The 16,754-nt window shown below is 40.5% G+C and overlaps 1 protein-coding gene and 1 long non-coding RNA gene across 6 annotated transcripts in view; one reads left to right on the forward strand and one right to left on the reverse strand.

Annotated features, from left to right (window-relative positions):
• The window catches only part of LOC110474186 (uncharacterized), a 38,487-nt gene that overhangs the window by 17,177 nt on the left and 4,556 nt on the right, over positions 1–16,754 (reverse strand). For 2 of the 5 annotated variants that reach the window (XR_014957611.1, XR_014957612.1), the window contains exons 2-3: positions 3,222–7,785; positions 1,012–1,065 (exon numbers count right to left, since the gene is read on the reverse strand). This is a non-coding gene — a long non-coding RNA (uncharacterized LOC110474186). The other 3 variants (XR_002466037.4, XR_014957614.1, XR_014957613.1) reach the window with 2 other exon arrangements.
• The window catches only part of CTXND1 (cortexin domain containing 1), a 34,702-nt gene continuing 23,184 nt past the window's right edge, over positions 5,237–16,754 (forward strand). The window contains exon 1 of the mRNA XM_031505805.3: positions 5,237–5,377. The gene's annotated coding sequence lies outside the window, so the exon portion shown is untranslated. The remainder of the gene's footprint in view (positions 5,378–16,754) is intronic.

A 16,754-nucleotide genomic window follows, 5' to 3' on the forward strand; every position in this document is an offset into this window, starting at 1 on the left:
TGTTTGACTTCAGCTCCAAGGAGAATAAGAATAAAGATGCACAGACAAGGAGCTCATCAGATCTTACATTTCCCCAAAGACACAGGAGAAAGAGAAAAAAAATTTCCCTGATGACCCCATTCAATTTTTATTCTCTTGGAGGCTTTTAGGAGCTGGCTACATAAAATAATTTGTTTTATTCCTCAGAATTTTCAATACCAAAGGAAGCTTGATAGGGAGAATTAATACTGTTCAAATAGGAAAGAATTTTCATTTTCTCTCCCTGCTGTGCAAGGAATAACTATCACAGAAGAACAGGAGGAGGTCAGTGGCCTGTCCTGGCTTGCTCCCATGACTTGTATCAGGGTTGTGAATTTCCAGCCTCTGTCCTGGCATAGTCTGGGATAGCTGGGGTTTGTTCACACACTCCAGGTCTCACTTTCCTTTTTATTTCAGTGCATCCAAGGGCTAAACCACCCTCTCCCACACCCCCAGCCTTCTCCTCAGCTGCTGTTCAGGGCTCTCAGTGGCTCCAACTGCCTCAACTGCTTCACATGTTGGCAAAATCAAACCTTCACTGTGGTTTCACTATCAAACTCCTTCAGCCTGTCACTGTCTCTCTTCAAGTCAAAACCACCTCCAAAATGAACACATGAGCCTTCAGAGGCAGCTCCCCAAAAATTCCAGTGGCAAGATCCAAATGCAGAATGTGTTTGGGGAAAAGCACTCTCTGATCTCATGGACAATCAGGGCTGTCTGCATACCTCTCTGTTCACATCATCTGCTTTCCTTTCTGCTCTTTTCCCTCTCATCCTGAAATGCAAAACCACAGCTTCCCATGGCTCCTCTCAGAGCACATATCTTCACCAAACTGAAGGATTTTTTAGGGCTGGGCCTGCCCTCTCATCAACTGTGAAGGATCTAATGCAATTTTGGGCACAGAGACTACAATTTATGTAAATAGATCTTAAATATTCCATTAGATCAGGTTCAAATTCCATGATCCCACTTTCACTTTTACTGGAGACATACCTGGATTTGTGTGACAGGAGGATTTCTCCTACTTCTTGACCTCAGAGAAAACAACTGTATAGGAAGAGTAAGGAGAGTAAAGTTGAACTCATGAGTTTAACAGAAGAACATTATGGATGAAAAGTTGTGAATTAAATAATGCATTTTCTTTGTACAGTAGGAGTACAAGCACCCAGAGAAACTAAAGAAGAAAAGCTGAAACGGATTATAGAAGAGTGTGGAATCTGCTAATTTAAGAGAAAAATATAAGCTAATTAAGATACTGATGCCCACAGTTAAGTGTCCCATTAAATTAGAAAGCATGTCTCTAATTCAAATGAGATATTTTGCTGGCTAAATACTCAGTTCCTTTTTCTCCTCATCTTAAAGAACTGTAATATCTCAAATGGAATACAATTAAATCAGTTCAAGAAAGATTTGGAAATGTCCTGCTAGAGGAGACAAGTATAATTCCCATGCATTCACTTTTACAGGGTCTGACTATGTAGACATATTCAGGACAATTCTTCTGAAATAAGTAGATTTCTAAATTATTAGTTTGTAGCTATATGCTTATGTTGAAAATCAAGGTGTTTGTCTTTCATCTTAGGTTAAATTATTCTGGAATAATAAAATACAGATTATCAGCACTAAAGGTAGGAAACAGTGTCCCTCTCACACATTAAACAATTTAACTGTGACAAGTTAATCAGTGTGGATGAAAATCTGGTTTCACACATAAAATAAATTAATATTATCCTAACCCTTAATGTGCAAATGTCTACTTTTTATAACTATTTTTCTTCTAGGACACGATATCAGGCAGATTTTCCTCTAATTACTTCATGAGATGTGTAGTAAGGAAGTCCTTATTCTAGTCCTTGATTTCTGTAGGTCGCAGTGAGCAGCTGACCATGGAGCCAGCTGAAAGATGACAAAGCAAGAGAATAACTCAAATTTGAATTACAGTTCATTTAAATATCTGAGGAAAAAGGATTATCTTTTGGCTAACTTTGGAAGGAGGCACAGAACACTCTAAGCTTTTTATAACCTGAAGTTGTACTCTCTGAGTCCTCTGAAGGCTCAAGTGACTTGAGCAGTTTTTGCTCAGTGTCTTTCCCTCCATTTTTCTCCTGCCCAGCTGAAAGAAGAGTGGCAAGGTGATTTTCCTGCAGCTCAGCTTCCCTCTGTGCAGGCCATGCTCTTCACCCTGCTGTACACTAAGTACCACAAGTTATCCCTAGGGCTATTCCATGCAGCCACAATTAACCTGTAACACTAATTCAGACTGTTCCCAATTTTTTTTTAAGCATACAGAGCCTGTTCTTGACACAGCTATACTGTTACTATATAAATATTTCTATATTTATGACAAATAAATAAATAAATTTAAAACAAACATGAATTCGTACCTGAACTGGTTTATTTTTCTCACGGACAAGCACTCTGCACTATATGGCTCTCTTCAATATTACACATCCAGAGTCAATTATAAACCTTTATATTTCTCTAGCAGGAAGATTAAAATTCAATTCTCCTTTATTGCAGTTTGCAAATACAATATACTCTCCAGCTGGCTAGCAAAAGCTCCTCAGTTAAATCATTTTGTGCAACACTGCTTCTTAGCCACTGGTACCTCCCTTCACAGCAACAGCCTGACAGCCCCACACTTCCAGGCTATTTATTGGTCTGTCCTTAAATGGGAGAGTTCTTTTACAACATACTTCCTTTTTATTGAAATGACTGCAAAGAGAGTTTTGTGTTTCTCTTTGTTTTGAGGGGTTTCTGGGTGAGGGCACTACAGTGCTTTTTGCTTTTCAGTGTCTCCTGGAGGCTTTGAGTCCATGCTGTCATGCTTTGTGTCTCTCCCCAGTAAATCAGGTACCTGGTTCTTTCTTTTTAGGATTTAAAATACTGTTACCAACAGAAAATGAAGTGATGTGTTAGCATAGCAGAGTTCTTGCATTATTGAACTGAGGCAAGGAGCCCAAAACCCAAAGGAAAATGATCCACTGGAATCTATATTCCTTCCCTCACCACAGCTCCAGAACATGAGATTATTATGCTTGTTAGAATAACTACTTATCTGCCCATGGCAGGGCTGGTGTTTCCTGGAATGTTGAGAAGGTCCACACTTAATTATGGTGCTGACTTGAATATTTTTGTCCAACTCATACTTTAAAGAAATCCATTATATCTTATCCCCAACCAAGGGAAATAAATGGACTTACTTGAAGGATCAATATACTCCAAGAGGGTGAGGCAGGAGAAATATTGGAACACCTTTCTACAGGGTCCTATAAAGGCTGAGAACCTTCAGTGTGAGTTAATTTTTTCTGCTACCAATACTGCAGCTCCCAGATCCATCCAGGTTTTCCTGCTTTGCTTACAACAAGGCTGTCACCTGGCAATCCTGCTTGTTACATCTGCATCATTTCATCTGACTTGACCGGACACTCCCTGGGACAGGAACTGTGCCTTGTCTGCATTTTAAAAGTAAAGACACACACATAATACATAATTACTATACAAAACAAACTTAACATTCAAGGCAGCTTTGTTGGTTTTTGCTTTCTATGACTCAACAAATTTGTTACCTTGAGGTGCTAAACACAGTTGTGAGAACAAGAGTGAGAAAAAAAGTCAGTTTTGCTATTATAGAATTGTCTTCTCATTTCATAGGAATCCACTGGTGCTGACACTGATATGTGCTGGTTTCCCCTTTCCTCCTGGGTGTTATTTTTGTGAAAGTGTAAAGCAGCACCTTCCCAGCAACATCTGTCAGCCAGGAAGACTGAGTATTTTTGGCATTTTCACAGGCAGAAATTATAGCACAGAAAACAATAGGTACAGGACCAATGATGCTGACAGGTATCATAGAAACCTGCATTTATGTAGGAATTCCAGAAGAAACTGAAGTCTAGCTAATAAAACACTTTTCCAAGGGGAAATGGGTTCTTTCTAGATGCCTGTCCTTGACTGACCTTTTGCTAAAGAATCCAATTAATAATCCTGAAAAATTTATTAGCCACACTGTTTTGGTTGCTGGGATTTCCCTGTGCTATCTGAAAGGACAATCAGCCCCTGGGGATACTCAAATCCTTTGCTAAGGGGGTCAAAACCTTCCCTCACCAACAAAAAGCTGCTGCTCTTCTGATATCTTAATGCCCCCATCAGTGGCAGAGAAAATCTCCCCTGTCCAAGAGCCCTGGGGGATGAGTGAATCAACACCTTACACAGCACCTGGTCTTAGAAAATGTTTATTAATGATTGCTGTGTTATCTATTGAGGGTACCTATGTGGAAATATATCCCAATTTTTGCCCGCAGGACTGCAATGTATTTGTTTTCACGGATTTGCCACACATGGTTAGGCACAATTAGCATTTGCAGGAGGCTTGGGTAACAGGTAAACACAGCCCCAAAATGGGGCTTTTCTCCTGAGAGCCCCTTTGAAGGTCAGGGTTGGAGCAGGCAGTGGTTCAGCTTCACAAATCTGCTCACTCCAACTGGTTATGGGGAAAGCGAGTGCAATTCCCCCACAGCTCCCCAAAGGCACGGAGCGAAACATCTCAGTACAGTACAGGAAAAATTAGGGTCCCTAACGAGAAATTAGTGGCACTGTGGCTCCTGGTCATTCTGCTTTTCTATTATTACTGCTCATTAATTTTGCCCCATCTGCATGGAGGAGCCCCCATAAGTGACAGAGGCTCTTCAGACAGAGGACAAAGGTGACAGTCCCTCCTTCTAGATTTGAGCCATGCTTGGAGCCTGTTAATCTGAGATGTTAATCCATGAAGTTTTAGGCTACTACTTCTTGACTGTATCCAGCAGGGCTGGTACAGCACATTTCAGAGCTAGGAAACCCCTCCCCTTCACTTGTACTTCTGAAAAGCAGAAGATTTAGTTCAATTGACAGAGTGCGTTCCTCAACATTTACAATTGCATTGGCTTGAATTTCTATTGTTAAATTGAGCTCTCTCTGAAACAAATAAATTAGTGTTTGGCTGAGAATTCCACTGTAAATTGCAGAATACGACAACTTGCAGGATACAGACCTGTAAAGCAAGATGAAGCATCCCCAGCCCCTTTGCCTTTAAAATGCCATGGAAGCACAGAGGCTCTCGGCAGAACACCTTATCTGCTCTCCAAAGCTGTGACTCTTCATCCTTTCCTTATGAAGACCCAGGGGATTGCTTACTTAGCATCCACCAGAGGCAATGGATAGGGTGAGCAGCCACTGCAGCCAGAAACCCCCAGCACGGAGCACGGGCAATTCCCTGCACATGCAGAGACTTTGGAGCTGAACTGTGCCGAGCAGCGAGCCCTGGGCTGGGCGAGCCATGTGTGCCCGGGGAGAGCAGCCCCCGCCGCTGAAGAGCAATGCAGTAAGTGCTGGGGTATTGCAGCAGGCACCGCTCGCCCCGAGCTGGAGCCGTGCAGCTGCTGCCGGAGAGACACCAGCTCCAGCCCGGAGCAGCGGCAGCGCTGCGCGGCTTTTGGTGGTGTTGCTGAAGGAAGTGGAGGGATGGAGTGGGGTTGCAGTGCCAGGGACTGTGGGCTGGTTTTTTTGTGCGGGTGTTGCAGGGGGTGCTTGCTGTATGTCCTGTGCTGGCTCTGGGGGGGCTTTCTGTGCTCATGTTGGATGGGGTTTGAACAGAGGGGGGCTTAATAACTTAATGTCAGCAGGCATTTGTGTTCTCCTTCATCCTGCAGCATGTTTCCTGTGCTTGGGTGCAAACTATTTTCTGTACTAGTACTAGGTACTCTGATGCTGGATTTACAGGGGCTGTGCCTTTGGGTAATGGTGAATTGTAGATTGAAACTATGTGAATGAGTGATGATGGGTAATACTTTCATTTCACTTCAGCAGATATGGCTAATTTCTAGTTTGTGGTAAATTCTTCACTGTGGTCTCTGAATTGCAGATGCTTTTTTGGTAGATAAATGTTTGTAAGCAGTACTTTATCATAGCATAGCTGTGGCTTTCTTCAGATTCTGATGTTCTGTTTCTGTACTCTGCAGCATCAGCTTTCTGTTTGTACTGAGTAGGAGAGAAAGCATAAGTTAAAGTTTGCTTTATATGATGAAGGATTTTTACATAGTTTGAAAGTGTTTGCAAAATTAGCATTTGGGCAGTAATTGCAAGCCTTTGGAAAGATCTGTGCAGCATTTAAAGCAAATTTAACCATATAGTTTTTATTCTGTTACTTAGAAACTAATACCAAGCTTCATGCCTCTGCTTTCTTGGTACAGCTTCCTCAGTGACTTATGAGTCCCGGCTTTAGGATAACTGCCTGCCTTCAGCCTCACTGCCATTTTGGGCTTCAGGCATGTTTAGCTCTTGAAGGCAATATTTGCAAAATTTTTTAAGAGAGCAGTACACGCAACCGCTGAAAGTTCGGGATTCTGTTTTTGCTGCTCAGTCAAATGTCAATAATAAATAGCCATTGGTCTCTTGTAAAGGAACACTAATGAAACTATTCTTTGGTTTTCCCACTCAATATTTGTTTGTAAGTTGGGGTTTGTTTAGTTCTTGTAAAATATTCACATAATGAAGAAAGAAATATTCCTCTGATAAAGCTGTCATTTTAGTTTTGAGCAAAATTTGTAGCATCACTAATTTGAAGGGATAATTCTCAAAAATTAGACAAATAAAGTTCAGATTCTTTTAAAAGAATTTTTGCAGAGATGCTGCTGATGATGTGTGTAATGTTTAGTCCCAGGCATAGCTGATAAGACCAAAAAATTATCCTGGAAGTTATGGCACCTTTTCACTCCCGTGCAACATGCGTGTCTTGGAGTTTTTTCCATGAGATTAATGCTCAGGTGCAGAAAAGAGATATTTCCTCTGGCACTGCAGTCAAGAGAATTTTCTCCTTTTCATCTAAGAGAAGCCTTGTGACATATGCTGTTATTGAGTTGCAATTGCTAAGATAATGCAAAATTAATAAGTGATGATTAGTCTTCATTAGTAGTACAACTTTGCAGATGGACAAATCTACAAGGAGGGTGGATCACATCTGAATCTGATCTGCTGCCCTCCTCCCTTTCTCTCCAACCCCTACTTCTCCCCTTCTGTTTATGAGCCTCTGATAGGTGCTATAGTTGCTGTCATTTAAGGATCTGAACCCAAGAGCAGTGCAATTTTTCCAGGCACAGGTTCACAATCCATGTGTGCCTCATCTGCTCCTGTTTTCCCCATCTAGATTTCCAGCAAAGCCAGTAACAAACTTGAAAAATATGTGAATTTATTATATGAGATCTCTGACTGAGCATTATAAAGCTGGTGTTAGTATTTCTGTCATGGGGAAAGAGCAGGGATTTTGCCTGTAACTAAAATGTGCTCAGAACACACAGTTTTGATGACATTATCATCAGATATTTTCAGGTAAACTAACTCCAGTAATTTAACAAGCTATTGTTTTCAAATTATTTCCTCTGAGGTACAAAACAGGGGAGGGAAAGAAATGCAAAGAAGGAGTTGGATGTTGGAAAGTCGCTGGATTCATAATGAGAATCACAAGACAAAATGGAAGATTATGTCTGGTTTTATGCTTTCATGCAATTCTGAGTCTTTAATCAAAATGTGTTTCCTGAACTGGAACCTCAGAATTATTTGCCAAATATTATTGTTCATGTCAAGTGTAAAATGGAGAACATTAGGTATAAAATCTAATTTCCCAGCCTAGAATAAGCATATTAGTAAACATTATGTTTTTACCTCATCATTTCTGTAAGCAACCCTGGCAGGAGCCTTGCCTCAGAAGTCAAGTTCACTTTATTGCATTGCAACCTGAGAGAGAAACACACAAAGGGAAGTTTACTAATTTTGTCCTACATTGCCAGTAATGAGCTGCAAGTCAATTTAATTAATGAAGAGTAGCTGCTCAGCATTTGTAGTCACCTGAACTACTTTAATTTGCATCACTGTATTTCTACCCGTTTTTGATGTGTAGAGGCACGGACAGATTTCCCTGACAGTAAGAAATACTACTGCCATTTAAGTAACAGAGGCAAAACTTCCAGTACAAAACTGGATAAAAGAATATCCAGTGGGTGGATAAACGTGCTGCATAATTTCAAAGCCCAGTGGAAGTGTGTGTCATTGTTGCACCAGGAAGCAATGGCACAGACATGTCACATTAAAAGACATGACATTCAGCACGTTATCAAAAAGATAAGTTTAGCTGTGTTTGTACAAGAGCAGGGAATTTTTGTACCATGTTTAGTAGAACTGTCATGTTTATAAAGAAATACATCTTACAGCTAGTGACTTCCAAAATGTGCCACATACATAGTCAATACTTTCTGACTACAAAAGGAAGGACATTTTCTTCCTTTCTTGTTTTTCAAGGGTAGGCTTTTTGATGGCGTCAACTACTTAGATATGCTGCATAGTAATTATTTTATTCATATGTATGAAAGAAAATCTCTTAGAATCTTCATTATACTTATCTCCTGTGAGCATCAAGATTGAATTTAACTGGGATTTTTAGATATATGCCTAGACAGTCCATTTTCAACAACAAAATGAATATGCTATTATTTTCCACTATCACTTCTTTCCAAGGGCAATTACTTAATACGCTGTAATAGCTACAGTTTAGGATCCTTCATTTGCCACAGTGACTTTCCTCACTTTTCACACCCACACAAACCCCAGAACCTACTGTGAGTAAAGCAGCAGTGCAGTAGCATTCAAGGAGGATTAAAGGACTTAGATTGAGTACTTCCTAAAGCCTGCAGCCTGAGCTGTCATTTAAAACAGGAGCAAAAGTGATGTATCTGCCTTTCCCAAGTGCTATTCAAAAGGTGTAGATATGCACACAAAAACCATGCAGAATTAGAAAGATCACACGCTATGTTTGGCAAAGTATCTTCAAAGTGCACCTGGTAAGGCAGGGTGACCTTCAGAAAGTGCAGAAGAGCTGGCCCACAATTCTGTCACCTTCTGCATCTATTCCTTAAAGCTTTAGGCAAGAATTCTGGCATTTGGCTTTTTGGAGGATAATTCAGGACATTGAACTTTAAAAGGAGGCTGTGGAAATCTGTATTCTAACAAACATAGTCATGAGCAACAAACTGCAAATCAGCATCTGATTTTCAGTGAAACATCTGGAAGAAACTCCAAATGCCATGTGCTCAGCTCTGCATCTTCACAAGTTTATGGAACCTTTAATGAACTTTTCTTTCCTCTTGGACAGAAATACAAAGGAAAGAGTGTATGGACTAAACAAGGGTTTGCCTGAATGATGGCTGCAGAGACACACACCTCTTCCCAGCATTATTTTAGCATTTGAGTTTCAAATGTATTTCATCCAGCCCTGGGGAGACTAAGCCTCTGGGGATCCTATTCTGACACTCAGAATTCATAGTAGTCAGCCAGAGAGATTCCTAGACAGGAGGAGCATTGTATCCCCCAGTGTCAGTCAGGACTTTGTTCAGAGGGAAAGATGAGGAAATGAGACAGAAGGTTGCTGAAAACACAGATGCTCACATTTCTTCTGCTGGAAACAGGGCATGATTTATTTCTTTTTATCATAAATCACAGGTTTTCCTTCAAGGCTTTGCTTTAGACTTTCAATCAGTGCTGATGGTTGTAAAGAATCACATGCCCAAGCAAATCTAAACTACCTGGTGGAAAAGCCTTCCATTTCTCTCCCTGTCCCATCTGATTGATTTCATGATTACTAGAGAATTTACTGCTTCACACATTTAGTTTGTCTCATAAACTGGTCCAAGGCAGCTGATGTCACCCATCCAATTTTGTTTCCATATTCAAATTCAAGCTCCCATTCTCTCTGTCAGCATCACCAATATATCTATGACTTCTTACCAAATAACCATATCACACCATATGCTGTGGAATTGTTTTGGATTTTCACCAGCTTATTTAGAATTCAGCCCTCAGTCTGAGCATAATTCAGCTGGGAGGAGATCAATTCTAGAATCACAGAGTGCTTTGGGTTGGAAGGGGCTTGAAAGCTCATCCCATTCCAACTCCCTGCCATGGGCAAGGAATCTTCACTAGACCAGGATGCTCAGAACTTCATCCAGCCTCTCCTAGAACACTTCCAGGGAAATTATTCTTAAAAAGCCTGGTGACAGCCATGAGCCAAAAGCCTCCTCAGATACTATGAAAAATGGTGGGAATGAAAAGCAGAGGAAACCTCAGCTACCAACACAGAGGGAGCCAATTTTTGTCAGTAAGATCTTGTCAGGAAAGTGTCTCCCATTATTAGAAACTTAAAGTAACAAAACCAAAAGGACTGAACTCTGAAAAAATAAACATTGCATTCATTTTGTCTTCCATTTTGGGGTATTCTTAAGGACTTATGTTTCAAAGCTTTCATCTTCAAGCACATGAGAGCATTTTAAAATAAAGAATTTTATATCCTTGCACAGTAACCTCAGCAGAGCTTCAAAAGCATCACCACATATGAAAATCACACAAGGTTAAAATTTAGGTAATCCCTATATTGAGAATCACAACTTTACAAAACATTACTTGCTTCTGCTTTGTTTTTATTTTTCACAACATTACATGGCCATCTTTGTGTCTTACAGCCAGTAGAAATGCTTCCCAGAAAGAGAAATTGAGAGATTTTCTACCATCTGTATCAGTAAACCCCAAGAAAATGGTGTTTTCTGGATTATACTCTGCCTCTGAGTTCACTGTATCAGCACTGCAGTTTTGCAAGTTGCAAGCAAAAGGCAGCCAGAAAGGAAATACCCAAGTAAAGCTGATCCAATTCTTGTTCAGCTGTAAAAGTATTCAGAAATATCTCTCCTTACTCTTTTCATGTGCTATATTTGGTCAGCACACTGAAGTTGCATTATATTCTCTCCCATTCAGAGACTGTCACACCATTACAGCACTGACAGTTCCCATCTCCATGCTCACTCTGGGTATTCTCTGGGAAGATGCAGATTCTGCTCTTTGGCAACACCTGCTTTCACTTTATATCATTTTCCTTCTGCCACATCTTAGTAATGAGCTCTTTTAAGAATTGCCTGGAGAATGGGAACAGGTTGGTAACGGCAAGGGAAAAAAAACCCAAACAAACTCAGAATTGCATCTGTGAAGGAGGTTTTCCCCAGCTGCCTTCTGCTTTGGGTCTTGCTCCCATATCCAAGGAAGGCAGTGAGGAGACTCCCACTGACTCTGCATCAGAACCTAAAAGACTTCTCTGGGAGGTATATTGGGAGTATTTTTGGTGATGTTTATGATGCAGAAAAAAAGAAGTGCAGGAGCTCGTGACCTTGCAAACCCTGGCCATGGTGAGCAGCCCCTCCTGGGCAAACACCCAGCTTTTCCTCAGGGCCTTTATTTGCCACACACATGAAACATTCACAGCTGGGCTGTTATAGACAATAAAGTTTTGTTCCTTCCTCTTGTTTTCTAATATTGTCTTGACTTAAATTATGTATGAAACAAAGGAAATAATATTTTAGAAGAGGAATGAAAGCATAATACAGGCACAAATAAAATTTGGTTACAGACAGAATTAAAGTAGATGGAGTAATTTTTCTTATGAAGAAATACTGCAGCTGAGGAGGGTGTTTTGTATAATACTCCATAGCTTGGGATTTGATTTAGAAAGCCCTTTGGACACACTAGGTCACAAAATGTAGAGAAAACCAGCAAGGGAATGAGTCTCTTTTTTTATATTTAAAGCATTTCCTTCATATAATCCTTGTAAAACCGAGATTTTGGTGAGAAATAATAAGTGCATACAAGTCAAGCAGATTCTCTGAAAGAAGCAAAACAAAAAAAAAAAAAAAAAACAACCAAATAAATCAAAATCTGGAAAGGAAATGCAAGAAGAATATATTCCACAGTAAGTTTCCTCAAGCAATATTTAGTGCTAGGCATTTTCTGTCTCTAATGTGAGAGCAAAAGCAGCAGGTCCCAGCTGGGTACACCTGTCTCTCTTGACGAAGCAGCTGAACATTTCAGCAAACAGCCAAGGAAGGGGTATGTTCATGTGCTGCTTCATTTCAAGCTGCTGGACAGACTTGTACAGCAACCTGTCAGGGTTGCTGACATCAGTATTTGTCTCCAAAACTAGCCTGTGACACTGGGATTGACTTAAAAGGACACTCTCGAGCTGTTAGGAAGCAGTGGCTGCACAGTAACCATCACTGTCTGTAAGAGGTTGAGTAGGGGTAAAATACAGAGAGGACATTTAATTTATAATTGTGTACAAGTACACACACAAAGAGATGTAAACCTTAGGGCTCATTTTGGGGTTTCCACCAGCTGCTCACTAAAAAGGGCAGCTAAGAGGGACTTGAGAGCCACTGGAGCCCACAAATAACACAAGGTTTTTGCAGTGTTTGTCTGTGTTATGAAGACAATATACTAAGTTGCTCATGAAACAAAAGAAGCTCAGAGCTTTTCTATTCTCTTTTTTGTTTTTAACACTCTGAGTTTCCTTCTCTGAGCCTGTAGACCTGAAGGAATAACACCTTACAAGCACTGCTCCCTGCCCCTGCCTGTGGGCACAGATTAAATACAGCAGAGATGGAGCTAAATGTGCTGCCTAACTCTACAGAAGATCTTTCTGGTTCCCCTGCACCTGGGATCTTGCTTTAAAAGTCATGCTATGCTTTCATGTGACATTTAATTAGTCACCATCCGTAAGAAAACACCTCAGCTGACTTCTGGGCTTTTTTTCCCTTGTGGTTATCATTCAAGTGTCCTTCTACTGATTGTGGAATAAACTCTTCTGTGGTGCTTGCCTGGATTTCAAATGTCTGGACATGCTGCATGTGTGGTAGGTGAAACTTCTCAGCCTACACATTGCAAATACAAGAGATCAGTCTCACCCTTTGCCCTGCACTTACCATTGCTGTCATAGCAACTTGGCCCCATATATTCAAAGTTTAAGTGTGTTTGTAAGCCTGCTGCCCTCAAAACCATTTCTGTGTGCTCCAGTGACTTCATTGGGCAGCTTGGCAGCAGAGTGCCACCTTGAATTATTCTCGGTTAAAATTCACAGGAGTTATAGTTTAACACTGAAAGGGGCAGACTGGTTGTGTAGGAGAACCACAGGAGCAACCAACCTAGGCTGAGGTTTGTTATGAACTCTGATTTAGTGATTTAAATTTATTTGGTTTTCTGAGATGGTCTAGAGCTCATAGGCAGTGTATTACTCTGTCTTGGCTGACAAGAGGTAACTTCTAAAGATGAATGACCTTGGTTTCTTGCTGTCTTGGAAACCAAATAATAACCCTACCACACTGGAAGTAATACTTTTCATTGAAGTTCCCTACCCCATCTGCAGTTATGGCCATATTATGTACTGTGCCACAGTAATAACAGAAACACATCAACATGGACATTGCTGAAAATGGCTTTAGCAGAGCTTTGGAAGCCATTTCTTCAGGTGAATGAAGTAAAGAGTAAAACCTTTCATCTCCAGGAACGTGTGAGCCTTCCTAGTGCACTTCAAAGCTTGGCCAGCTGGAAGCAGGAGCTGTAGCAAACTGCTGTGGAGCCTGTTTGGAAGCTGACTCCAGCACAGGAATTGAAATAAATGAATTTGGCACCTAAAAGAAGGTTTTGTGGAGTCAACGCTTTCTAAGCAGAGGACAGAGAGAGATTTGGCAAGGTTGGTGCATACATTATTGGCATTTTAATGTCACAAAGGGGTAATCCCAGGTCTAACTCTGAGCCAGCTGAACTTGTCGTGGTCTTGAAGCCCACCCTGCTCAGGTGTAGGGCTGAAGTGGTGCTGAAGTGACAGCCTGGGTGGGCAGGGGAGTGCTAGACACTGTCAGAAAACACACAAATGCAGAATAAATCCTTTTTGTACTAACCTGTGGTTTCCTGCATTCGCTACTACCCACCCACCAAAGATAAAGCTTTTATGCTGATAGTTGTCAGAGAATGAGCATGAGAATGAGCATGAGAATGTTGATAAAATAAATTATCTATGCCTGCTTTTGGTTGTTCAAACCAAAACACTTTCTGAAAGGAATCTTTCTGAAATGGAAATCAATGATGGTTGGCATCATTCTCAGAACGTTTCCTTGGGACACTGAAGTGCACAAATGCTTTGCTGATATTTTGGACACAGTGCAGAAGAATTTTCCAAGTGATTTTCCATCTCTCAGGAAAAAAAATATTGTATTTTCCTATTTGCATTTGGACAACTATTTGTATCTTAAAGCAAGTATCTGCAAAATGTTCATGCCTGCAGCATTTTTAAAATTAATAGCAGAGAAGGAAATAACACTGGCTGTCTAGCAGAATGTTTTCTGTTGGATTTGGTAAGAATGGGATACTCTGTGTAAAGAAAGTCTTGCTTCCTTATTTGCTTAGAGATCAGAACCGTTGTCTTTAGCTTTCTTTTCTCCTGACAATTTGTTCCTGTAATCTCCTTGTGTTCCTACATTAAAACCTTTGGCTGAATTGAGAGGTAGATTAACTGAGAATTTAAGCTACACATTAGTAAACATAACAGGAGGCAATGGAACAAGTCACCCACAAAGAGAGAAAAACAGTGAAAAACAGTGAAAACAGGAATCTGTGCTGCCTCACCTACTTTTTATTCATTCTTAAAAAAAACCCCAGAAGTTTCCTGCAACATCTTTCTTCCTACATTTGCAAGTTACATCTGCTCACAGAAAGTTAATGATATGCAGAATAGTTTGCACCATGGTTAGGTCTGTTCTAAGGAGATAATAATGGATTTTTATCAGGGGCAAGCACAGGAACTGTGTCAGGAGGAACCGAGAGTCTGAGCACATCCAGGGGAGCGAAGTGGCAGGATTTGAGATGGGCCCAGTGACCTTGTCTGGGGGCACACAGAGCTCCTCAAAGGGCTCAGCATCAGCTGAAAGCATCTTCTCCAAGTGAAAGGTGTGTGGTGGTACAAAACCCTAGCTCAAAAATCACAGAGCAGGGGATTCCAGGCCACCCTGCTCAGGGATGGGGGGAGCAGAGGCAGAGGAGCTCTGGGAACCTCTCAAAGAGCATTGCCAGCTCTGTTCCTCTGAGAAAGCTCCTGCTCCATAACCAGCACAGCAGATACAGTACCTCAAATCTGTTTCCTGCAAGAAAACCAGGAATGCCTCACCCAGAGCTAGAGCAGCACCAAGGTGCTCAGTTCTTCAGGGAGGAAGGGGCTTGTGGAAGGAATAATTCTAAAGCACCAAACCAGTATCAAAGTATCAAACAAACCTCCTTGGCTAGGACATTTTCCTTGCTTTTCCCCCTCTTCACCATATGATCCAACAAAGTGTCTCACCCATTGACTGTCTGGGAAATGTGATAAGTCTGATCAGGAAAAGAAAAATTTCTCCCCCATCTCTATTAAATTCTGTGGGTGCCCTAAGAGAAGATGATCTTTGGACAGCAACAGAATATATGATTGCAAGCAGACAGTAATTTTATTACACAACTGCCCAATAGCACTTGTCTGAAATATTTCTAAGTTCTATGGCATAGAGAAAGTCAGCATTTTTTGAAGCAGTTTAAACCATAAAACAGAGGAGTAACCAGCAGGGGAAAATAAGAATAGCTATTCCTTCAGAATTTTTGAGTGATTAGACTAATTTTCAACCTTTCTTGTATATGATCTATTATTTAATCTCCCACCTTACTTCATAGCAACAAACAACAGTCTATTTTAAACCTCTGTTTTTCCTCCATTATTAAAGCATTACTCTCTAAAAGAATGGAGTTTTGCAAAATGTTAAGAGGGAGAAGAAAGCAGGAGCAGCTCCAAAAAAGGTTCAGATGGCTGTGCCAGTCCTGCTGCTCTGCCATGTCACTGCTGCTATCAAGAATATTCCTCACCTTGAAAGCCAAATCAAAGAGAATTTTAAAATAAGGAATAAAATTAGAAGATCAAACATGTGAGGTAAGGAAAGTAGGATCTGGTCCAGTACTTACTATATTCTTTCCCATATTTGTATTATCATGAATAATAATCAGTAAATGCTCTAACTGCAATTTATGTCAGAGTAAAAAGGAGAGGAACAATCAAGTTTCTACAATGTTTCACTTTTATCACATAACATGGGCTAACTACTGCATTTTTTCCCCACTTGATCTCTTTTTAAGGTTATCTTAAAGAGTTTCCTCCCTCTTTATATGAAAGGATGAATTCTATTTCTAAACAGATTTGCTCAGCAAAATTTTCTGATTTCTGTTCTTACAGTTTCTTATCATGGTATTAGCACTTTCTTTTTTTTTTCCCCACGGAACTCTTGCTAACATAAACTTGCATTAACATGTTGCTTATTGGGCCCATAAAAAAAATTAACATCCAGGGTGCTAAATAACTGCTGAAGGTCTTGTAAAAATACATTTAGCAGGCAAGAATGTCTTTGAATGAATAATAATCACATCAAAATAGCAAAGATGATTCTATATACCTCTTTCTTTTAGATATTTTTTAGATCTCCGTAACTTTCTGAGAAGCTGTGCTTAAAACACTGGTGTGAATACAGAGCAGAAAATCCAAAGTCATTTGCTTCCAATCCTTCTCAAAAATACTCTGCATTTGCTTGTACAGCAGAACAGCTCTGGGGACGCTGAAAGGGTGCTGTGAAAATCACTGCCCCGTAAAGTCCTTGCTGGCTACTGTTTAGAAAAGGAATTTGTGAAGGAATAAAAGCACTTTTTCACCAGGTTACAAAAAAGGAGAAGGAAGAAATAGTTTCCAGTTGCTGGAACTAAAAAAGACGAGGAAGTGCAAGTGCATGCAAAGAGGGAAAACCACAATTCCCCTTTTCAAAAAGGAAGGA

The sequence above is a fragment of the Lonchura striata genome, chromosome 10 (genome assembly GCF_050655825.1).
Source record: "Lonchura striata isolate lonStrDom1 chromosome 10, ASM5065582v1, whole genome shotgun sequence".
Lineage (NCBI taxonomy): Eukaryota > Metazoa > Chordata > Aves > Passeriformes > Estrildidae > Lonchura > Lonchura striata.